The sequence below is a fragment of the Sarcophilus harrisii genome, chromosome 2 (genome assembly GCF_902635505.1).
Source record: "Sarcophilus harrisii chromosome 2, mSarHar1.11, whole genome shotgun sequence".
Classification (NCBI taxonomy): domain Eukaryota; kingdom Metazoa; phylum Chordata; class Mammalia; order Dasyuromorphia; family Dasyuridae; genus Sarcophilus; species Sarcophilus harrisii.
The window spans coordinates 341,238,525-341,263,848 of record NC_045427.1 but is presented as its reverse complement, the minus strand read 5'-3'; the positions used below and the strand labels follow the sequence as shown (position 1 = coordinate 341,263,848).

At 36.8% G+C, this 25,324-nt stretch overlaps 1 protein-coding gene across 2 annotated transcripts in view; it reads left to right on the top strand.

Annotated features, from left to right (window-relative positions):
* Window positions 1–25,324, top strand: part of TRIM9 (tripartite motif containing 9) — a 209,761-nt gene that overhangs the window by 65,739 nt on the left and 118,698 nt on the right. The window lies entirely within an intron of this gene.

Here is a 25,324-nt window from a genome sequence, read left to right as displayed (position 1 = left end):
GAGAAGCACCATTTTCCCAAACATATGCTAAAAGAGTAACTGTCTCACATTGAATAGGTAATTAGCCTTAAGTGCTCTATTGTCTGATTTGAGCATACCTTTTTGGAGTTCCAGCCCTCTACATCTCCCACTTTCTTTTGTTTTAAAACACAGGTGGTCACACCCTCCCTGACTTCTCAGGGAGGTGAGAACCCCAAAAAGGAAGCAATCACACCCTCCCTGACTTCTCAGGAAAGGGGATGAAAACACTAAAAAGGAGGTGATCACACTCTCTCCGCCCCAGAACTTCTCAGGAAGGGAGGTGAAAGCACTAAAAAGAAAAGGATCATGTCCTCCCTGACTTCTCAGGAAGAGAGATGAAAAATACCAAAGGAAATGGGGAGTCAAGCCAGATATTATTAGCGGGGTTTCTGGGCTGAAGGGTCTTACTAACAAGTTTACACAAACCCATCAGCATGGGAGGTATTACACAAGCACATAGCAATAAAGCACAGGCTAGCAGTGTTGACTCTTCCCACAGCCAATGCAGGCTCAATGTGGTGTAACAAACATGAATTATACATGCAAGTAGTGATATAAAAAACAATATGAATCAACATTGTATTGTAAAAGATTTCCAGAAGTCCTAGAAGGAGGGTATGTAAATAACAATCACACATACGCCTCCTTCCACAACCAAGAACTAGTCCAAAACCAATCTATTGTCCATGGCTTCAAGTGTCAGGGAATCCAATGATCACTGCAAGTTTTTGAAGTCCTACAACAGTCTTACAATATTTGAGGGATTCCAATGATTCCTGAGGGTTTTCAAGTCCTATAACAATCTTATCATGTCTCAGGGAATCCAATGATTCCTGAGGTTAAGTCCTACAACAATCTTTTCATGTCTCAGGGATGCCAATGGTTCCTGAGTATTTTGAAGGCCTGCATCAGTCTCATTAACAATTTTTGATGTTCATGAGTCAATTGCCATAACTGCCATGCTCTTTCAGTGGTGGATACAATCAGCACTGGAACCATTCAATGTTTCTTGGGTCTTCTCCTTCGTTTCAAGGATCTTCTCAATCTCTCTCCAATGGACAAGGCGAATATGGCTCGTTGGCAACCATTTGATTCCTTCTCCACCTGTAGAGATTCAAGCAAATCAAATCCCCCAACCAGTTAACCTATCTGGTCCCTTCCATTCACCACTTTCTGGATCTCTCTACATCATCTGGTGATTATCTAAAGATAGTGGAGCTGCTCACACTGGACACTGCCCTTCTGGTGGGTTATAAAACCTGTCTGCCGGAGCCAGTACATCTTTGTCAAAAGTCAAGAAGTTAATTATATAAAGAGCTAAATTAAGAAGTTCTCTAGGGTTACCTGTGACTCCCCCTTTCAAACAAATTTTGGAGGAGGATCTCAATGTCTCTGTTTCTGCTCTCTACTATTGCCTGTCTTTGAGGATTGAAAGGTATGTCAGTGGTGTGTAAAATCTTATACTGTGCACAAAAGTGTGCAAAATGTTTAGAAGTATATGCAGGTCCATTATCTATTTGTATTGCTTGTGGCACATCCATGATTGCAAATGCTTGTATAAGGAATTCAATGACTGCTTGGGCTGTCTCTTTTGCTACTGGTATTGAAAAATCTGACTCCTGAAAAGGTATCTACTACAACATGGATAAAAGACAGACAACCAAAAGATTTATAATGGGTCACATCCACTTGCCAAATTTCATTGGGTCTCAAACCATGAGGGTTCTTCCCTGGAGGGAGCATTGGGTGTGGAAAGGGAGGTAAGCTGTACAGTCTTATACTATGTTTCTAGTTTCATCTCTTGTTATCCCAAATTGTAAACGTAAAGCTAGAGCAGCCTGATGATATTTAGAATGAGATTCTTGGACTGCCTGAAATAAAGGAGTATTGGGCAACATAGTTAAAAGGCTATCTGCCTTCGAACTATCATCAAAAATAGGACCTGGAAGTCCACTATGAGAGTGAACATGCAAGATATAAATCTTACATGGATGCTTTCTCACTTGCTCTTGAAGTTCCTTAAAGAGCTGATATATATTGGAAGCTATAAATTTTATTTGGGCTGTGGCAATTCTTTGTACCACACCTACTGAATAGGCTGAATCAGATATTATATTTATATCTCCTGGATAATAAGTAAGAACTAGAATGACTGCATACAATTCATTCAACTGAGTAGACTGAAAATGAGTTCTGACTACTCTCTTTATAGTTAAGGCATGAGAGTATAAAGCGCAATTGTTATGTTTAGATGGGTCTGTAAATATAGTTGATCCATTAAAAAACCTTTTCTTCAAGAATCTGTCGCCAATTATGTAATAATCTGGTTAACTTTAATGGAGACCCATGTATAAAAATTGGAACTGTAGTCAATAAAATTTGCCACTCTGGGATCGTTTCACAGCCTACATTAATTTGTGCATTGGTATAAAAGATGTATATCTTATCAGGTCTTATTCCAGATAATTGTACTGCCCATTTAATAGCCTTTAATAAAATTCTAACCATAAGCACTGGGTAAGGAGTAAGACTTTGTTCTGGTTGTGCTGGGAGGTTCACCCACTCTATCACACTGTCTCCTTGATGAAAGACTGCTATCTGTGCCTCTTTTGTAGCAAAAACTGATATTTCCAAGGGTTTTTGAGTGACTCTTTCAAGCACATTGGATAAAGCCAGTTCAACTTCTCTCAAAACTTCTTGACCTTCTTTTGTAAGCTGGCGTGGTAAGTTTAAAGCACTGTCTCGCCTTAAAATGTCATATAATGGTTGCAATTGATAGGTAGTCAAGCCTGACAGTGGATGCATCCACTGGATATCTCCTATCAATTTCTGAAAATCATTTAAGGTGTTTAACTTCTCTGTTCTTAAGGAAAGTTTTTGTACTGTAACCACCTTAGGTCGTACTTTAAATCCTAAATATTGAAAAGGAGCATGTCTTTAGTTTCTTAGTGTTTCTATGCTCTTTTGTAGACATGCTTCTAACATTTGATTCTCAGGTGCACATCCCAATATATTATCCATGTAATGTAATAATATTACTTTTGGAAATGCTTTTCTTACTTGAGTAAAAGCAGCAGCAGCATATATATATGACACATATCTTTTAAAAGGCTCAGCTAAGTTAATGCTGGGTATTGAAAAGGCAAATCTTTTTATATACTTCTTATCTAGAGGGATAGAACAGAAACAATCCTTAATGTCTATAACCCAAAGAGGCCATTCTCAAGGCAATTGAGTAGGAAATGGAAGTCCAGGCTGAAGAGTTCACATAGCTTCCCTCTGTTCATTTACTTTTCTTAAATCAGTCAACATCCTCCATTTTCCAGATTTTTTTCTTACAACAAATACAGGGGAATTCCAAGGACTTAGAGAAGGTTGTAAGTGTCTTTAGTCAAGTTGCTCCTGTACTATATCTAGTAAGACCTCAATTTTATTGCTAGCTAAGGGCCACTGTCCTATCCACACTGGTGTATCAGTTTTCCATTGGATAGGAACAGATGAAAGTGTTGGCAGGCCTTCAATAGCAGCTCTTCCTAAAAAACCGAAGTACTCATTTGTACTCCTAATTGTTGTAAAATGTCTCTTCCCCACAGATTGATGGGGATTTTTTCAATTATAAAAGGAGTTAAAAACTTCTGTTTAGCCTTCAAATGTCCATTTCAAACGGGTAGCACTAACCAGCTGCTATTGATCCTCCTACACCAGACATATAGGTGTCTGCCTTAATCTTTGGCCAGTGAATGGGCCAATTGGCACCACTAATGACTGTACTATCTGCACCTGAGTCTACCAACCCTTGTAATTGTATGCTATTTATATAGATAGTGACAATAGGATGGTCAGTTGTAACTGCTGCAGTCCAGAATATTCCTGGATTCTGTTGCTTGGAGTCAGAATCTGGGCAACTATCACCATATTGCTTATTAGGAGTCTGTATCAGTAAACCTGATGCTAATACTTCTCCTGGTTGGTAAGTCACACATTGTCTAACTGTATTAGTGACTGGGATATTATCTATACATTTAAAATTTCTCTTATCAGTTTCTCTTATCAGTGTATGGATGAACACTGTTTTATAAGTACTCTCAGGAGGTGAAATGGTCAAGCCTACTGTACCAGGAGGCAAGGGATCCATACGCTGGAAAAGAATAGATTTCCCCTCTCCAGGGTGTATCTCAGTAGTCACAGCTGCATACAACTCAGCTCTTCCCAATTGTAATTCTTTCTCCCATCAGGTTGCTTCCTGGCTGATTGGTCATGTCTGAGTACTGAATTTTTAAAGACTCTCTTAGTGTAGCATTGGCTGCCATCATTCCCCAAGTATTTTTTGTTTTGGGACCTGGGGCTGGCCCCCCCCATCTCATTTCCCTGAATCAGTCTACATTATGATGCCCAATAGAAGCCTCTGTTGCATTTTGGACATGGGGTTTTGGGTCTTGTTCTCCCATCCTGTTTTCTCACTCTGTCGTTATGCCAACATTGAGCTTTCAAATGCCCTACTTTACCACATCGAAAGCATTGACGAGTCTCTCTGGAAGTCCCTTGCCAAAAAGGACCCTGTCTTCCCATGTTCAGATCTTGGGAAGTCTGCATCATAGCCTGGGTATAAAAGGTATTTGTGCCCACTGTGGCACAGTGTCTTATGATCTCTAAAGGAGCATCCTTGTGTAGTCCTAGTATAATTCTTTTACAAACCTTATTAGCATTTTCTTTAGCACGTTGCCTTATCATATTTTTTGCTGCTGCATTTTCACCAATAGTTCATATGATAGCTGTCTGCAGACATCCCACAAAATCAGTAAAGGTTTCATTTAGCCCTTGTGTATTTTCATGAAGACTCCTCCTCTGTCCTGTTTACCTGGAATAACATCCCATGCTTTGATAGCAGCAGAAGCAATTTACTCATATGCTGCTATGGGGTAATTAATCTGTGCAGAAGTATCTGCATAAGAACCTACGCCTGTTAGTTGATCAAAGGTGATTGGTGTATTAACTCCAGTTTGCCTATTTTATTGGGCTTGTATCCTACAGAGTTCACTATATTCAGAAACCCACAAGTTTTGTCTAGGTTCTAAGCATATCCTTGCTATAGATTTCCTTTAACACTAGGAGTTAAAATTTCATAAGCTAAATTCTGTAATAACATCTTAAAATAAGATAAAGAATGCAAGCCTTTTTCAGATCTTTGATAATTTCTCGATTAAAAGGAGTGAATCTTCTCCTTTCTTGACCTGAAGTGTTAAACTGTTCAATTACAGGATACATTCCTATTCTCAAATCAGCTGTATTCTGCCCTTCCTCTTTGGCTTTAAGTGGTGTCTTTTTCAGTGGAGTCATAGGAGTGGGTGATTACTGGGGGGAGGTGCTGGTGATATCACTGCTCCTCCCTCTTCTTCTCCTCCCTCTACCAAGGAAGGTGAAGTTGATGGGGGTGGGTCAAGAGCCTGCTGGGTTGTAGGCAGAGTTGAAGCCAGGTATGAGAGTGAAAATCACCACTCCCTTCAAGCTCACTTAATTCCTCATGCCTCTGGTGATATTTCTATTACTCTCTCCAGTCTCTTCCTCTTTCTCCTCATGCTTCCTCATCTGGCTGTTCTTAAGGAAAAGAGTGATAATTTGGTTTCCTCATTGCCTATTCTTATTCCTTTAATCTCTTTCTCAGCTCTTATTGCCAAAGCTAGCATTTCTAATACAATGTTAATAGTAACGGTTATAGTGGGCAACCTTGTTTCACTCCTGATCTTATTGGGAATGGTTGCAGTTTGTCCCCATTACATATGATGCTTACTGATGGTTTTAAATAGATGCTGCTGATTATTTTAAGGAAAAGTCCATTTATTCCTATACTCTCAAGTGTTTTTAATAGGAATGGATGTTGGATTTTGTCAAATGCTTTTTCTGCATCTATTGAGATGATCATGTGGTTTTTGTTAATTTGGTTATTAATATGGCCAATTATATTGATAGTTTTCCTAATATTGAACCAACCCAGCATTCCTGGTATAAATTCTACTTGATCATAGTGTATTATCCTGGGGATGATTTTCTGTAGCCTTTTTGCTAATATCTTATTTAAGATTTTAGCATCAATATTCATTAGGGAGATTGGTCTATAATTTTCTTTCTCTGTTTTCAACCTACCTGGTTTAGGTATCAGTACCATGTCTGTGTCATAGAAGGAATTTGGTAGGACTCCTTCATTCCCTATTTTATCAAATAATTTATATAGCATTGGGACCAATTGTTCTTTAAATGTTTGGTAGAATTCACATGTAAATTCATCTGGTCCTGTGATTTTTCTTAGGGAGTTGTTTAATTGCCTGTTCTATTTCTTTTCTGAAATGGACTATTCAAGCAATTACTTCCTCCTCTGTTAGTCTGGAAGTCAATATTTTTGGAGGTAGTCATCCATTTCACTTAGGTTATCAAATTTATTGGCATAAAGTTGAGCAAAATAACTCCTTATTATTTCTCTAATTTCCCTTCATTGTTGGAAGAGTTTTCCTTTTCATTTTTAAGACTACTAATTTCATTTTCCTCCTCCTTTTTCTAATCAGATTTATCAAAGGCTTATCTATTTTATTGGCTTTTCATAGAACCAACTCTTAGTTTTATTAATTAGTTCAATAGTTTTTTTACTTTCAATATTTTTAATTTCTCCTTTTAATTTTAGAATTTCAAATTTAGTATTTGTTTGGGGGTTTTAATTTGGTCTTTTTTAGTTTTTAGTTGCAAGCCAATTCATTAATCTTTTCTTTCTCTGTTTTATTCAAGTAAGCCTCTAAGGATATAAAATTCCTTCTTATTACCGCTTTGGCTGCATCCCACAAATTTTGGTATGACGTCTCATCATTGTCATTATCTTGAGTGAAATTATTAATTGTCTCTATAATTTGCTGCTTCACCCAATTATTCTTTAAGATGAGATTGTTTAGTTTCCAATTACTTTTTGGTCTATTTACCCCTAACTTTTTTGTTGAATGTAGTTTTTATTGCATCATGATCTGAAAAGACAGCATTTACTATTTCTGCTTTCTTGCATTTAATTTTGAGGTCTTTATGTCCTAATATATGGTCAATTTTTGAATAGGTTCCATGAACTGCTGAGAAGAAAGTATATTCCTTTCTACCTCCATTCAATTTTCTCCAAAGATCTAACATACCTAATTTTTCTAATATTCTATTTACTTCTTTAATTTCTTTCTTATTTGTTTTGTAGTTTGATTTGTCTAATTCTGAGAGTGCAAGGTTGAGATCTCCCACTATTACAGTTTGGTCGTCTATTTCTTCTTGCAACTCTCTTAACTTCTCCTTTAGGAAGTTGGATGCCATACCCACTTGGTGCATATATGTTTTAATATTGATATTACTTCGTTGTTTATGTACTCCTTTAGCAGGATGTAGTTTCCTTCCTTATCTCTTTTAATTAGATCAATTTTTCCTTTTGCTTGATCTGAGATAAGGATGGCTACCCTCTTTTTGATTTCACCTGAAGCATAATAGATTTTGCTCCAGCTTTTTACCTTACTCTATATGTATCTCCCTGCTTTAAATGTGTTTCTTGTAAACAGACATATTGTAGGGTTCTGACTTTTGATCCAGTCTGCTATCTGCCTCCTCTTTATGGGGAGTTCATCCCATTCACATTAACGGTTAGGATTACTAATTCTGTATTTCCTGCCATCCCTAATAACCCCAGATTGTGCTTTACTTTTCTTGCCTCCCCCCAACCCTCTTTCCTTTTGAACTTATGTACCCCACTTGTATCACGATGCTTACCCTCTTTATTATCCCTCCCTCCCCTTTGAGGTCTTTTCACCTTCCTTCCCTTATTACTCTTTTTCTTTCCTTTTCCTCTCCCCTTTTTAATGAGGGCAGAGAGAGAATTTTCTCTAAAACAAATGTCAATTATTTTCTCTTGGAGCCAACTCTGATGAGAGTAAGATTCACACAATGTTCCTCCCCCTCTCTAAATTCCCTCAGATATGATAAGTTTCCTTTGCCTCTTTGTGGGATGTGGTTTCCCTCTTTTTATCCCTTCTTTCCCCCTTATTCTGCCATCATCCCTTTTCCATATCTACTTCCCTTTTTATGTTATATCAGTAAAATCAAATTATACATGTATTCTTTTTGTATATCCACAACAGAAATACAATTCTCAAGAGTTCTTTTTACCTTTTCTGCATCTTTTGAGTCCTATGGTTGGAGATCAAATTTTTTGTTTAGTTCTGGTTTTTTCTTTAGAAACAAATGTAATTCATTTGTTTCATTAAATGTCCATCTTCTTCTCTGGAAGAAAATGCTCAGCTTAGCTGGGTAGTTTATTCTTTTGTCTTTCAGAATATCAGATTCCAGGCCCTTCGATCCTTTAATGTGGAGGCAGCCAGATCTTGGGTGATCCTTAAGTGGCACCTCGGTATTTAAATTGGTTTTTGTTTTGTTTTTTTTTTGGCTGCTTGTAAAATTTTTTCCTTAATCTGATAGTTCTGAAAATTGGCCACAATATTCCTTGGGGTTTTTATTTTAGGGTCTCTTTCAGAAGGTGTTCGATGAATTCTTTCAATGCCTATTTTACCTTCTGATTCTATTACATCTGGGGAGTTCTCTTTGATGATTTCTTGTAAAAATAGTATCTAGGCTCTTTTTTTCATCATAATTTTCAGAAATTCCAATAATCCTCAGATTATCTCTCCTAGATCTATTTTCCAAGTCTGTCATTTTTGCAAGTAGATAATTCATGGTCTTTTCCAGTTTGTCATTGTTTTAGTTTTGCTTGACTGATTCTTGCTGTCTCAGTGAATCATTAGTTTCTATTTCTTCAGTTCTAATTTTTAAAGAATTATTTTCTTCATTAGCTTTTTTATTTCTTTCTCTGTATATGTCCAATTGAGTTTTTAAATGAATTGTTTTGATCTATGGAATTTTTTCCATTTCACTAATTTTTTTTAGTGAATTATTTTCTTTTCCCAATTCACAGATCCTACTTTCTTGTGAGTTCTTTGTCTTTTCCAATTCACAAATCCTACTTTCTTGTGAAATCTTTATTTTTTTCCAATTCACAATTCTTACTTTCCTGAGATTTTTTTTATTTTTTCCAATTCACAAATTTTGTTTCCCTGCACTTCCTGGGAATTTTTTATCTTTTCCAATTTGTATTTCAGGAAGTTGTTGCTCTCTTGTAAGGCTTCTTTTTCCTTTCCCCATTTATCTTCTAACTCTCTTTTGAGACTTTTAATGGTCTCTTCTATGAGAGCATCATGTAAAAGAGGACAATCTGGTGCCTGTTTGCTATTAGTCTCTTCAGGTTTGCTGACCTGCTCTTTTTCTGCATAGAAGCTATCCATTGTTCTTTTTATCTTTTTATTCTTGTTTTAAAGCCTTTAGGGTATGCCTCCTAGGCAAGGGGGTTACCAGCTTCCTCTGCAGAACAGGGGAGATGTAAACCGGTTTCCAGCTCTGAGGTATGGGAGTGCTCTGAGTGAGAGTTTTCCCTTCTCCCAACAGGTGGTGGATTCAACACTGGCCAAGCTAGTGAAGTGCCCAGTTGGGCTGTGTGGGTTAGCGATTGCCCTAGGCTAGAGACTAAGGGGTGAAAATGTCACTGCCCCAGGCCAGAGCCTTTTGTGGGGCTGTGGGTATTAGCAGCTGACCAGAATTCTGCCCGGGAGTCTCTGCCCCAACATCGGACCTGCGAAAGCTCTATGGCCCCAAGCCGAGCCCCCCACTGTGCAGATTAGAGGCTAACCTGGGCTGTGCCCTCCTGCCATACAGGTTTGCAACTGCCCCAAGGAAAAGCCCCATACTGCGGGTTGGGGCTGCGAGCTGCGATCTATGCTCTCACTTTCGGTTTGAGGCTCTCCTTGGAATCTAATTTCTCTCCAAGTCTAAGCTGATCTCCCCCCTAGCCCCAGAACAAACCTTTTTTTGGTGAGACTGCAGATTTTCTTCGGCTGGTGAGTTGTTATACTTCTTATTTTTATGAATCGTAGCAGTCAAGACTATTATTGAGGCTCGATATAATATTGATAAAGAGGGTAAGAGAAGAGCTTAGAAAGTCGCAAGTGCCTTCTCCGCCATCTTGGCTCCGCCCCCTTATTTATCACTGTCTCAATCTCTCCTCATCACCTGGCAATTACATTGGAGCTGTTTGCACTGGACACTGCCCTGTTTGGCATTCTCCCCAAGTGTGATCTCTTTCTGCTATGTGATTACTTTTAGGCTGATTGATTACATCAGAGTCCTGACCTTCTAAAGACTCTCTGGGTGTAACATCAGCTGCCATCATGCTCCACTTGTCTTTTGATTGATATCTTGGAGCTGGGCCCCGCCTCTCATTTCTCTGGGTCAATCTACAGTCTGAGGCCCAGTGGAAGCCCTGTGGCATTTTGGACATGGGGTTTTAGGTTTTATTGTCTCATCCTGTCCTCTCACTCCATCTCTATATCTACACTGAGCTCTACAATGTCCAACTTTTCCACACTGAAAACATTGATGAGTTTCACTAGAAGTCCCTTGACAAGAGGGACCATGTCTTCCCATGTTCATCATAATTTGAGTATAATAAGCATTTGTGCCCACTATGGGACAGCGCCTTATGATCTCCTCTAAAGGAGCATCTTTGTCTAGTCCCCATATAATTCTTTTGCAAACCTCATTGGCATTTTCCTTAGCCAGATGTCTGGTCATTATTTCTGTAGCTCCATTATCTCCAGTGGTTCTTGTTACAACTGTTTGCAAACATCCCACAAAATCAGCAAAAGATTCATTGGGACCTGGCTCTATTTTGGTGAAGGCTTTACATCCATCTTTCTGTCCAGGAAGAGAAGTTCAAGCTTTTATTGCAGTCTTAGAAATTTGCTCATACACTGTTATGTGATAATCAATTTGTTCTGAATTCTCTGCATATTGACCTTCACCTGCTAGCTGGTCAAAAGTGATTTGTACATCAACTCCTGTTTGCCTATTTCGTTGGGCTTGAATCCTATATAATCAATGATACTCCAAAAGCCACAACAAGTTTTGTCCAGGTTCTAAACATGTCCTTGCCAATAAACTGGGAACATATTTTACAGTCAAAGGTTCTGATAAAGGACTCATTTCCAAAATGTATAGAGAATTGACTCTAATTTATAAGAAATCAAGCCATTCTCCAATTGAAAAATGGTCAAAGGATATAAACAGACAATTCTCAGACAAAGAAATTAAAACTATTTCTAGCCATATGAAAAGATGCTCCAAGTCATTATTAATCAGAGAAATGCAAATTAAGACAACTCTAAGATACCACTACATACCTGTCAGACTGGCTAGAATGACAGAGAAAGATAATGCGGAATGTTGGAGGGGATGTGGGAAAACAGGGACACTAATGCATTGTTGGTGGCATTATGAATACATCCAACCATTCTGGAGAGCAATTTGGAACCATAGTTCCAAACTTAAAAAGTTATCAACCTGTGCATACCCTTTGATCCAGCAGTGTTACTACTAGGCTTATATCCTAAAGAGATCATAAAGAAGGTAAAGGGATCTGTATGTGCAAGAATGTTTGTGGCAGCCCTCTTTGTAGTAGCCAGAAACTGGAAACTGAATAGATGTCCATCAATTGGAGAAGGGCTGAATAAATTGTGGTATATGAATATTATGGAATATTATTGTTGGATAAGAAATGACCAACAGGATGATATCAGAAAGGCCTGGAGAGACTTACACGAACTGATGCTGAATGAAATGAGCAGGGCCAGGAGGTCCTTATATACTTCAAAAACAATACTATATGATGATCAATTCTGATGGACCTGGCCATCTTCAGCAATGAGATGAACTAAATCAGTTCCAATGGAGCACTAATGAACTGAAGCCCAGCTTCAGCTATGCCCAGCAAAAGAACTCTGGGAGATTACTAAGAACCATTACATTGAATTCCCAATCCCTATATTTTTGCCTGCCTGCATTTTGGATTTCCTTCACAGGCTAATTGTACAATATTTGAGTCTAATTCTTTATGTATGGCCAAAAAACGGTTTGGTCATGTATACTTATGGTGTATCTAATTTATACTCTAATATATTTAACATCTAGTGGTCATTCTGCTACCATCTAGGGTAGGGGATGGGGGGAAGGAGGGCAAAAATTGGAACAAAAGGTTTGGCAATTGTCAATGTCGTAAAATTACCCATACATGTAACTTGTAAATAAAAAGCTATGAAAAAAAAAAAAACTTGACATTACACTAAAAAAATAAAAATAAAAACAAACATGTCCTTGCTATGGATTTCCAATCACTTGGGGTTAAGTTTTCATAAGACAAATTATCTAGTAACATCTTAACATAAGATGATGTAGCCCCATAAAGAATGCAACCATTTTTCAAATCGTTAATTTTTTCCAAATTAAAAGGAGTGTATCTTCTCCTTTTTTGATCTGAAGAGTCACTCTCTTCAATCATAGGATATGCATTTATAAAATCATTTACATCTTGTCCTTCATTTTTTGCCTTAATTAATGCCTTTTCTAATCTTGTCACAGGCTCCTTAATAGGTGGTTCTGATTGCATTACTGCCTCTCCCCTCCTCCTTCTCTCTGTACCCATGAAGGGTTAATTGAGGGGGGAGGGTCATGAGATGTGGAATGATCTAATCTCTCCTCCTTATTTGATTCTTCATCCTTTTCACCTAGTTTAGTTGGCACCTCCCCCTCCTGCTCTTTCTTCTTTTTCCTTATTCTAACACTTATATAATTTTCCTAAACCTAGTTGTATTAAATTATATGTATTAAGTCTGTCTTTGGAAATTGAGTCAGGTCCATTTTTATTATAGAATTGACAAAGTTCTTCTTCTACTAATTTCCACTCCTCTAGATCTAGTTCTTTTTCCATAGAGAAACAAGGACATATGTACTTTATAGTTTCTAAAAGTTCAGTGATCTGCTCCAAAATTATAATCAAACCTTGGCTTTTTATAACCTTGACAATGCTCTCTAAACATTTTCCTTGAAGAGAAACAGAAGGCTATTTTCTAAACATCTGTTCCATCTTAGCTGAAATTCTACTTTAATTCCTTTAACAAAATTTCTTTGTTGTACTCACCCTAATTTCTGGATTGAGGAGAATTTTCCACTGAATCAGGCTCAGAGGCTTTTCCACTGAAATCAGGATTGGAGGCTTTTCCACTGGAATCAGGATCATGTCTGTCCCACATTCAGGCACCAAAATGTAGTGTTCTCTTCTTTTCTGAGATATGATGTTTGTTCTCTCTGTGAGCAGGTTTCTTGGGGAGGTTCTCTGGAGGTAGCTTTAGTTTCATTTCAAAGTAATAATCACCTCAAATACAGCCAAGAGTTAAAATCTAATCTTTTATTGTCCCTTCCTAAATAGCCCGGTAAGCTTTCCTTGGTTCTGACAGCTCTTGTTGCTAGTCCTTTGACTCTGCCTCTGCCAGCTTCAGCCTCTCCTCTTCTAAATCCCCAGTTCTGCCTGACTTTGGTCTCTACCTTGTCAATCTCCTCCACTCCACTGACCACTGACTCAGCACTTTTTATGCTCTTTTAGAGGTGTAAACTCAAAGATTGACTCCTCCTCCGAAAGTGGGGATTATGGGAGGGGTAACTTGTGAATCTCCCAGACTTGTGTACTCTAATGTGTGAGCTCTAATGTGTAAACTCTCTTAAAGGTGTGAGCTCTAATGTGTGAACCAATTACATAAGCATTGTTTCTATCAATTCTAATGAGTTAACATCTTGTTTCTAGTACTGGCTCATAACCCATGTGGGTTCTTTTCCCTCCTTTAAGATATCTTCGGGATATAAGCCCAGTAACACTGCTGGGTCAAAGAGCATGCACACTTTGATACCTTTTTGAGTATAATTCCAAATTGCCCTTCAGAATGGTTGGATCCATTCACAGTTCTACCAACAATGTATCGGTATCCCAGTTTTCCCACATCCCCTCCAACATTCATCATTATCTTTTCCTGTCATCTTAGCCATTCTGACAAGTGTGTAGTGGTATCTCAGAGTGGTCTTAATTTGCATTTCTCTAATCAATATTGATTTGGAGCATTTTTTCATATGACTAGAAATAATTTCAATTTCTTCATCTGAAAATTATCTGTGCATATCCTTTGACCATTTATCAGTTGGACAATGGTTTGAATTCTTATAAATTTGAATCAATTCTCTATATATTTTAGAAATGAGGCCTTTATCAGAATCTTTGAATGTAAAAATGTTTTCCCAATTTATTGCTTCCCTTCTAATCTTGTCAGCATGTTTTGTTTGTACAAAAACTTTCAAACTTAATGTCATCAAAATGATCTATTTTGTGATTAGTAACAATCTCTAGTTCTTCGTTAGTCACAAATTCCTTCCTACTTCACAGATCTGAGAGGTAAATTAGCCTATGTTCTAATTTATTTATAATATCATTCTTTTTATAGTTTTTACATACAAAATATATGCATGGATAATTTTTCAGCATTGACCCTTGCAAAACCTTCTGTTACAACTTTTCCTCTCGAACACAGGATAGTTTACCTCTCAGACCTGTGGAAGGGGAAGGACTTTATGACCAAAGCAGAACTAGAGATCATTACTGATCACAAAATAGAAAATTTCGATTATACCAAACTGAAAAGTTTTTGTACAAACAAAACTAATGCAGACAAGATTAGAAGGGAAGCAATAAACTGGGAAAATATTTTTACACTCAAAGGTTCTGATAAAGGCCTCATTTCCAAAATATATAGAGAATTAACTCTAATTTATAAAAAATCAAGCCATTCTCCAATTGAAAAATGGTCAAAGGATATGAACAGACAATTCTCAGATGAAGAAATTGAAACTATTTCTAGTCATATGAAAAGATGCTCCAAGTCATTATTAATCAGAGAAATGCAAATTAAGACAACTCTAAGATACCACTACACACCTGTCAGATTGGCTAAGATGACAGGAAAAAATAATGATGATTGTTGGAGGGGATGTGGGAAAACTGGGACATTGATTCATTGTTGGTGGAGTTGTGAACGAATCCAACCATTTTGGAGAGTAGTTTGGAACTATGCTCAAAAAGTTATCAAACTGTGCATACCCTTTGATCCAGCAGTGTTACTACTGGGATTATATCCCAAAGAGATTATAAAGAAGGGAAAGGGACCTGTATGTGCACGAATGTTTGTGGCAGCCCTTTTTGTAGTGGCTAGAAACTGGAAACTGAATGGATGTCCATCAGTTGGAGAATGGCTGAATAAATTGTGGTATATGAAAATTATGGAATATTACTGTTCTGTAAGAAATGACCAACAGGATGATTTCAGAAAGGCCTGGAGAGACTTACACAAACTGATGCTGAGTGAAATGAGTAGGACCAGGAGATCATTATATACTTCAACAACAATACTGTATGATGACCAGTTCTGATGGAGCTGGCCATCCTCAGCAACGAGATCAACCAAATCATTTCCAATGGAACAGTAATGAACTGAACGAGCTACGCCCAGAGAAAGAACTCTGGGAGATGACTAAAAACCATTACATTGAATTCCCAATCCCTATATTTATGCCCACCTGCATTTTTGATTTCCTTCACAAGCTAATTGTACAATATTTCAGAGTCTGATTCTTTTTATACAGCAAAATAATGTTTTGGTCATGTATACTTATTGTGTATCTAATTTATATTTTAATGTATTTAACATCTACTGGTCATCCTGCCATCTAGGGGAGGGGGTGGGGGGTAAGAGGTGAAAAATTGGAACAAGAGGTTTGGCAATTGTTAACGCTGTAAAGTTACCCATGCATATAACCTGTAAATAAAAGGCTATTAAAAACAAACAAACAAACAAACAAAAAAAACCTTTTCCTCTCTTTCCATCTACTCCCTCCCCTAGATGGCAGGTAGCCCATACATGTTAAAGTATATGCTAAATATATATATACCTACATGCTTTCTTTTTCTAATCAAATTTAGCAAGGGTTTATCTATTTTGTTGTTGTTGTTTTTTCATAAAACCAATTCAGTTTTATTTATTTATTCAATAGTTTTTTTTTACTTTCAATTTTATTGATCTCTCCTTTCATTTTTGGCATTTCAAGTTTATTGTTTGATTAGGGGTTTTTCATTTGCTTTTTCTAGCTTTTTTAGTTGTAAGCCAATTCATTGATTTTCTCTTTCTCTATTTTATGCAAGTCAGCCCCTAGACATATAAAATTTCCCTTTATTACTGCCTTGGCTGCATTCCACAAATTTTGGTATGGTGTCTCATTATTGTCATTCTCTTGGGTGAAATTATTCATTGCTTCTATGATTTGCTGTTTCAATCAATCATTCTTTAAGATGAGATTATTTAGCTTCCAATTACTTTTTGGTCTATTTTCCCCTGACTTTTTATTGAATGTAATTTTTATTGCATTGTGATCTGAGAAGGATGCATTTACTATTTCTGCCTTTCTGCATTTGAATTTCAGTTCTTTATGTGCTAATATATGGTCAATTTTTGTATAGGTTCCATGAACTGCCAAGAAGAAAATGTACTCCTTTCTGTCTCCATTCAGTTTTCTCCAAAGGTTTATCATACTTTTCTAGTTTTCTATTTACCTCTTTAACTTCTTTCTTATTTATTTTATGGTTTGATTTATCTAATTCTGAGAGTGCAAGATCAAGATGTCCCACTATTATCGTTTTGCTGTCTATTTCTTCCTGCATCTCTCTTAACTTCTCCTCAAAGAATTTCCATGCTATACCATTTGGTGCATATATATTTAGTATTGATATTGCTTCATTATCTATGCTACCCTTTAGTAAGATATAGTGCCCTTCCTTATCTCTTTTAATTAGATCTATTTTTGCTTTTACTTAATCTAAGATCAGGATTGCTACTCCTGCTTTTTTTTTTCTTCAGCCCTTTACCTTCACTCTGTATGTATCACAATGTTTTAAATTTATTTCTTGTAAACAATATATTAAAGCATTTAGGCTTTTAATCCAGTCAGCTATCTATTTCCATTTTATGAGGGAGTTCATCTCATTCACATTCACACTTAAAATAACTAATTCTGTATTTCCTGCCATTTTATTTGTCCTAGGTTATGGTTTTCTCTTTCCTATCCCCCTTCCCTTCTCTCCAGTATTTTGCTTTTGATGACCACCTACCTCAGTCTTTCCCGTTGAGAGCCCTCCTTTTTAAATATCTTTTTGCTGATTCTTCTGTTTTCCCGTCTATTAGTCTTTCCCTTTCTTTTCCCCCTTTTCCTCCCACTTCCCTCTAAGGTGAGACAAGTTTCTTTGTTTGATATTCTCTCTTAGAGTTAAATATGATGAGAAAAAGATTCACACAGTATTCACCCTCCTCCCTTCTTTCCCTCAATTGTAATTGTTTTTCTTTGCTTCATCATGAGATGTAATTTCCCTTATTTTACCTCTTTTTTCCTCTTCTTCCAGTATGATTCCCTTTCCACCTCTTGTTTCTTTTTTCATATTATCATAAAATCAAATTATAACTGCATTCTCTAAGTATACTGATAACAGAAATTTATATCTCAAAAGTTCTTTCCTTTTTACCTTTTTATACTTCTTTTGAGTTCTGTGTTTGGAGATCAAATTTTTTGTACAGTTCTGGTTTTTTCATTAGAAATAGGTAAAATTCATCTTATATTATTGAATGTCCATCTTCTTCTCTGAAAGACAATGTTCATTTTAGCTGGATAGTTTATTCTTAACTGTAATCCCAATTCCTTTGCTTTTCAGAATATCAGATTCTGGGCCCATTGATCCTTTAAAGTAGAAGCTGCTAGATCTTGGATAATCCTAATTGTGGGTCCTTGGTATTTAAATTGTTTCTTTTTCTGGCTGCTTGCAATATCTTTTACTTGGTATGATAGTTGTGAAATTTAGCCATGATATTCCTTGGGGATTTAATTTTGGGTTCTCTTTCAGGAGGTGATTGTTGGATTCTTTCAATGTCTATTTTACCTTCTGATTCTAAAATATCAGAGCAGTTTTCTTTTAGGATTTCCTGTAAGACAATGTCTAGGTTCTTTTTTTCATCATGGCTTTCAGGAAGCCCAATAAATGGTCTCTCTTAGATCTGTTTTCTAGGTCAGTTGTTTAGCCTGGAAGGATAAAACTTGGAAAGAAATGATAGCAATTTTGAATACTTAAAGAGTTGTGATGGATGGAAGTTGCAAAAGGTTAAATTCCTTGATTTCAATATAGAAGTTTAGAACATAAAGTGACTTGAATTACTCTTTATTTTCTTTTTTTTGTTTGACTGATTCTTGAAGTCTTATTGAGTCATTCACTTCCATTTGTTCAATTCTAATTTTTAATGTATTTTTTCTTCAGTTACCTTTTTAAGCTCTTTTTGCAATTGGCCAATTAAGTTTTTTTGTTCATTGAATTATTTTTTCAATTTTTTCCATTCCTTCTTGCAATGATCTCATTTCATGTCCCCATTTTCTTCTAACTCTCTGTTAAGATCCTTTATGTAATCTTCAAAGAAAACCTTGTGAAATGGGGAACAGCTCATATCTCTCTTTGGGGGTTCTTCTGGAGTTGTTTGGCCTTTAGGAACCTCAAGATTTGAGGGCTGTTCTTCTCTCTCTCCATAAATGCTCTCTATGGTGAGAATTCTTTTTTTGTTGTTTGTTTTTTATTCATTTTTTAAAGGCTTGAGGTCTGTTTAAGGCAAAGAAGTGACAGCTGCCTGGGGCAGTTCTGCTGATTGATTTCCAGTGCTGGGTAATGGTGGCTAGGTTCAGCATTCTTCTGCGACTCAATGGTTTACAATTTGTCTTTTATAAAAGTCAAATTTGCCAAACTACCTGCTTGCAATCAGGACAGAGTGGTCTAAGAGGCTCACAAAAGATTGACAGGTGTGTGGAAGTTACAATGTTCTGACTCTCCTTTCCAGCTTCTTGGCCCATTTTCCCTATGCTGCAATCTGGGCTCTGCAGACTGTCCCCCTGCCCAAGTGAAACAGACCTGTTCTGAAGTCCTTCCAAGGTATCTTCTCCTAGAAATGTGTTGTACTCCAAATATTTGTGTATTCTTTGACTTCAAAACCATTTTAGAGGCTTAATTTGCTGTTGGGTTTGAGAGAAGGTTAGAGAGTTGTGTCTGCTCTGCACCATCTTGGCTCTGCTCCTGGAAGACCCATAATCCACCCTTTAAAAACGTCTCTGACATCATATACATTTTTCTACACATAGAATCCTTACATCTTCAAGGAAGATGCAGAAGTACCATTACTAGGTCTGTATCCCAAGGAAATCATAAGAGGAGGGAAAATGTGCAAAAATGTTTATAGCTGCTGTTTTGTGATAGCAAAGAATTGGAAAATGAGTAGATGCCCCTCAATTGGGGAACGGCTGAACAAGCTGTGGTACATGAAGATAAGGGAATATTATTGTTCTATAAAAAATTATGAACAAGCTGATTATAGAAAGGTCTGAAACTAAACAGAACCGGGGATACATTGTACTCAATAACAGCAAGAATGTTCATTAATCAACTATGAAAGGCTTGGTTTTTCTCAGTAGTTCATTGATCCAAAGCAATACCAATAGACTTTGGATAGAAAATTTCATATGCAACTGTTATGGGCCAGAACTCTAAAATTGAAACAAAGGATTGTTACAAGGTACTAAGTCAATGGAATTGATAGGTACAATAGTTATCTAACTTAGCATGGTTCAGTATGATTGATTTAATCCTACAAGGAGATGTTATGAGCCAGAACTTGAAACAAGGTACTAAGTGGAATTGAGGAGACAATGGTTAAATCTAGTTTAGCATTGATTTAATGCTACAACAGATAATGGTTTCCTAGTGATATAATGATTGTTTTGTACTCAGTGTGGAGCATATAAGCTAGAAGCCTCAGCCAGGGAAATTTAGAGACATTCAGAGAGATTCAGAAAGCAGAGAAGGAGACAGGAGCTCAAGCTCTCAGAACCAAGGAGAGAGATAGGCCTCAAAGAAAACTAACCAGGCTCCAGGAAAGGAGACAAGACTTTGAAGGGGAAAATAAAGGATTTGTACTTTAACACTTGGCTGTATTTGTGGTGATTACTGAACTGAAACAAAGGCTGCCTCCAGAGACCCCCAAGAAAACCTCAACAGAGAACGTTACATTTTAGAGAGAACCTTACATTTTTGGCATCTGAACATGGGACTGACACAATCCTGAGTTCAGTGGAAAAGCCTCCAATCCTGATTTCAGTGGGAAATTCTTCCTGGCCCAGAAATTAGGGCGAGTACAAAAATAGACAAGGAAACTTTGTTAAGGACTAAATTAGTACTTCAGCTAAAATGGCACAGATGTTTAGAAAACAGCCTTCTTTTCCTCTTCAAGGAAAATGTGTCAGAAGCTTGGTCAGACTGATAAAGAATCAAGGTTTGATTGTAACTTGGAAGCAGATCATTGAACTTTTAGAAACTGCAGAGTACACATATCCTTGGTTCTCTAAGGAAAAAGAATTGAATCCAGATGAGTGAAAATTAGCAGGAGACCTACTATGTTAGTACTACAATAAAAATGGATTTGACTCAATTTCCAAAAAAACACTTTATACATATAATTTAATACAACTGGCTTTAAGAAATTATATAAGTGTTAGAATAAGAAAAAATAAGAAAGAGCAGAAGGGGGAGGATCCAGTTAAACCAGGTGGAAAGGATGAAGAATCAAATAAGAATGGAATTAAGTACAATTCTGAGTATGGTGCTTCACAGCAGGAAAAATTAGGGCATTCCCCATCTCCTGACCTACTTCCTTCAGTTAATCCTTCATGGATGGAGGGAGGAGTAGGGGAAGGGGCAGTAACACAATAAGCACCATTTATGAAGCAGCCTATGACAAGATTATAAAAGGCACTCCTTAAAGGTAAAAAAGAAGGACAAGATATATCTGATTTAAAAATAAATGCATACCCAGTGATTGAAGAGCTTGACTATATTTTGGTTAGACAAATTTTCTGGAAGAAATCTGGGGGGTTAAGTGTACAACAAGCTAAATACAATAATACATAGCAAGATACACTCCTTTTGATCTGGAAAAAATTAAGGTTTTGAAAAAGGGTTGCACTCTTTATGGGGCTACATTGTCTTATGTTAAGATGTTACTAGAGAATTTGGCTTATGAAATCTTAATCCCCCAGTGATTGGAAATCCATAGCAAGGACATGTTTAGAATCTAGACAAAACTTGTTGTGGCTTTTGAAGTATAGTGAATTATGTAAAATTCAAGTCCAATGCAATAAGCAAACAGGAGTTAACATACAAATCAGTTTTGACCAACTAGCAGGTTGTCAGTATGCAGACAATTCAGCACAGACTAATTACCCCATAGCAGCTTGTGAACAAATTGCTACTGCTGCAATAAATGGTCGGTACTCCTACCCAGGGAAAGATCAAGAGGAAGTCTTCACAAAAATAGAGCAAGGTTCCAATGAATCTTTTGCTGATTTTGTTTGGATGTCTACAAACAGCTGTCATAAGAACCATTGGAGAAAATGCAGCTACAAGAATTTGATAAGACAACTGGCTAAGGAAAATGCTAATGAGGTTTGCAGAAGAATTATATGGGGACTACACAAAAATGCTCCTTTAGAGGAGATCATAAGATGCTGTGCCACCATGGGCACAAGTGCTTATTATACTCAGACTATGATGAATATGGGAAGACAAGGTCCCTCTTGGCAAGGGACTTCTAGAGAAACTCGTCAATGCTTTCAGTGTGGAAAAACTGGACATCTGAAAGCATAATGTAGGTATAGAGATGGAGTGAGAAAACAGGGTAAAAAAAGACCTAAAACCTTATGTCCAAAACCCACAAGGGCCTTCCACTGGGCCTCAGAATGTAGATTGATCCAGGAAAATGAGACACAGGGCCCAGGCTCCAGATATCAGACAAAAGACAGGTGGGGCATGATGGCAGCTGAGGTTACACCTTTTGAAGTTCAGGACTCTGATGTGAGCAAAAAAGCAATCAGATGGAAAAAGGGGATTACATGATCTATCACCCAAAAAGCAATCATATGGCAGAAAGGGATTACAAATGGGGAGAATACAGGCATTTTAACCCAACAGAAGGGCAGTGTCCAGTGCAAACAGTTTCAATGTAATTGCCTGGTGATGTGGAGAAATTTAGAAAGTGATAAATAGAAGGGATTGGATAGGTTAACTGTTTAGGAGAGAGAGTTTGCTTGTATTTCTGCAGATGGAGAAGGAAACAGATGGGTGGCAACTAGTACCTGGAGAGAGACAGAAAAAGAGAAAAACCTCGAAACAAAGGAGAAGACTTACAAACAAAATATGCAGGAATCACTGTATTCCCTAACACAAGATGAGACTATTGAAGGACTTCAAAACTTTCAAGAATTATTGGATTCCTGACACATGAAGTAATGGACAATAGATTCCTTTTGGACTATTTCTAGGACTTATGGACATGTATAATTCCTCATGTTGCTTCATGTTATTTGTTACATCACTACTAGCCTGTGTTACTATGTGTTACATATAAATTATGTAATTTATTTAATTATGTGTAATATCTCCCATATTGATGGATTTATGTATACCTGTTTTAAGAGTGAGACTCTTCAAGTGTTTTCATCTCCCTTCCTGAGACATCAGGGAGGGCATGATTACCTCTTTTTATGGCATTTTCACCCCTTTTTTGAGGAGTCAGCGAAGGTGTGATCGCCTCCTTTTGGGGGGTTCTCACCTCCTTGAGAGGTCAGGGAGAGCATGACCCCCTATGTTCAAAAAACAAAAGAAAGCAGGAGATGTTATGGGCCAGAATTTTGAACTTGAAACAAAGGATTCTTACAAGGTACTGAATCAGTGGAATTGATAGAGACAATAGTTACCTAATTTAGCATGGTTCAGTATGATTGATTTAATCCTATAAGGGGATGTTATGGACCAGAACTTGAAACAAGGTACTAAGTGGAATTGAGGAGACAATGGTTAAATCTAGTTTAGCACTGGTTTAATCCTACAACAAATAATTGTTTCCTAGGGATATAATGATTGGTTTGTACTCAGTGTGGAGCATATAAGCTAGAAGTTTCAGCCAGGGAGATTCAGAGACATTATGAGGCTTTTCTTTTTATATTTGGTCTTGGTAGTATATTAGCCTAGCATTAAGTTCTTTGGATCCAAGAGTATAGATATTTTCATCACTTTTTAATCACAAATTGCTTTTTGTTATGAGCCAGAGCTCTGTACTTGAAACAAGGATTCTTACAAGGTGCTAACTAAATGGAATTGATAATACATTGGTTTTCTAGTTTAGCATGGTGATTAATAATTCTCTAGTTCAGTACATGTGCTTAATATAGTTCCACAAGATTCACACCTATGATAATGTAATTAGAGTACAGCATATAATCTGGGACAAACTCAGCCAGGGTGAAACTTGGAGAAGATAGAGGACTGGAGGCAGGAACTCAAGCTCTTGGAGCCAAAGAGAGACATTCCATCTTTGATCAGGCTCCTGGCGGCTCTCCTCCTTCCTGCACTTTGGGAGAGACTGGTACAGACTCAGAAGGACTCAGAGACAGATTCACTTCTTCTCACACCACCGTGGTGGCTGGCAAGAGGATACTCTTGCATTTTCTTCACTGAAACCAAGTCCTGTCTGAAGGTCCTCCAGAAAACTAGCCGAGCCCCAGGAGATAAGACTTTGAAGGAGATAATAAAGAATTTGAATTTTAACACCTGGCTATTCTTGTGGTGATTACTTTGCTGAAAAGAAGGCTCTCCTAGAGACCTCCAGAAAACTAACAAAGAACACTACAGTTTTCACAAAATTTTCATCTTCTGCTACAACTTATTAATGGGCTTGTCTTCCATTATCCCTCCCACAGTAACAAATTTCTACTTTTTATCTATAAATGGCGATTAGTAATTGAAAATAGTAGAAAGGAAGATAAAATAAAAATGGAGAAGCAATGTTAATTAAAGCAAGAAAAGAATATAAATATTACTAAAAACATCTGGGTTATTTTCTAAATTCATTTCAAAAACTAGATTACAACAGACAAGTAAGATATAGTTTGCAGAAGTTTTTGCAGAAAATGGCACAGAAATTTATGTTAAACTAAGAGGGAAATTATCAGATGACTGTGTTTTGGTTAAACAAATTTTCTGGAAGAAATCTGGGGGCTTAAGTGTAGAACAAGCTAAATATAAGTTAGCAGACAGCTATAATCAGCAAGAAAAGAATTTCCAGGAATAAAGTGGTTATAATACTTTTGTTCTCTGTCCTGATCAGATATCTAAAGCTTTATCTTAAGTTCAGATATTGAAGAGTCTTGAATTCATTCCCTTAATGTATTCACTAAATATTCATAGCAATGAAGAAACTAGTGATACTTAGCCTGGAAAGATAAAACTTGGGAAGAAAATATAGCAGTTTTGAGTATTTAAAGAATTGTGATGAGTGGAAGTTGCAAAGAGTTAAAATATAGAATATAAAGAGACAAATTATTTTTAAATATGAAGGAAAACCTCATAATCAGACCCATTCCAAAATAGAACACTCTGCCTTAGAAAATAGTGATTATCCTCATTAGATATTACCAAGGACTGAACAATCTCTTATTCAGTATATTATAGCAGCAATTCCTTTTGGAATTTGTGGTGGTTTCTGAAATTTCTTCTGGTTCTAAAACTCCACACTTCTCTTTTCAGGGAATTGTAATGATATTAGAATGACTAGATTTTTAAAAGTAATTATATTAATAGACTTTGTTTTTATATAACCTAACTTCCTCCAGATCCCATATCCCTTCTACTTTCTTTTTTGAGTGATCACATATAATAAAGAATTTTAAAGAGAAAAAGATCAATAAAATTAATATATCAAAAAGTTGACAACATATAAAGTGTTCTGCACTCATGGACCCCTCAACTCTGCAAAGAAGTGAGGGAAAATGTCTTTTTCATATCTTTTCTTTGGGCCCAAACTTGTCCTTTGGAATTTTGCTATATTCACTTTCATTTATTTTGTGATTGTTCTTTCCATTGAATTCATTGTGAATATTGTTTTCTTTATGGCTAGATCTTAAAAGTGACCATTGGATATAAATTTGGCTGGTTGGTGGCTCATCCTCTTATAAGAATGAAACTTCAAGATGCTTGTGCTACTTTGACACTTTGCAATAGAATCCCAGTATAATCTTTTAAAAATATTTACAAGTGAGCAAGTTCCTTGGATGGGAAAGGAAGCTTTTAACCTAAATGATTTTATTCTCATAGACAAATTTAGAGTTTCATTTAATTTGCTTAATATTT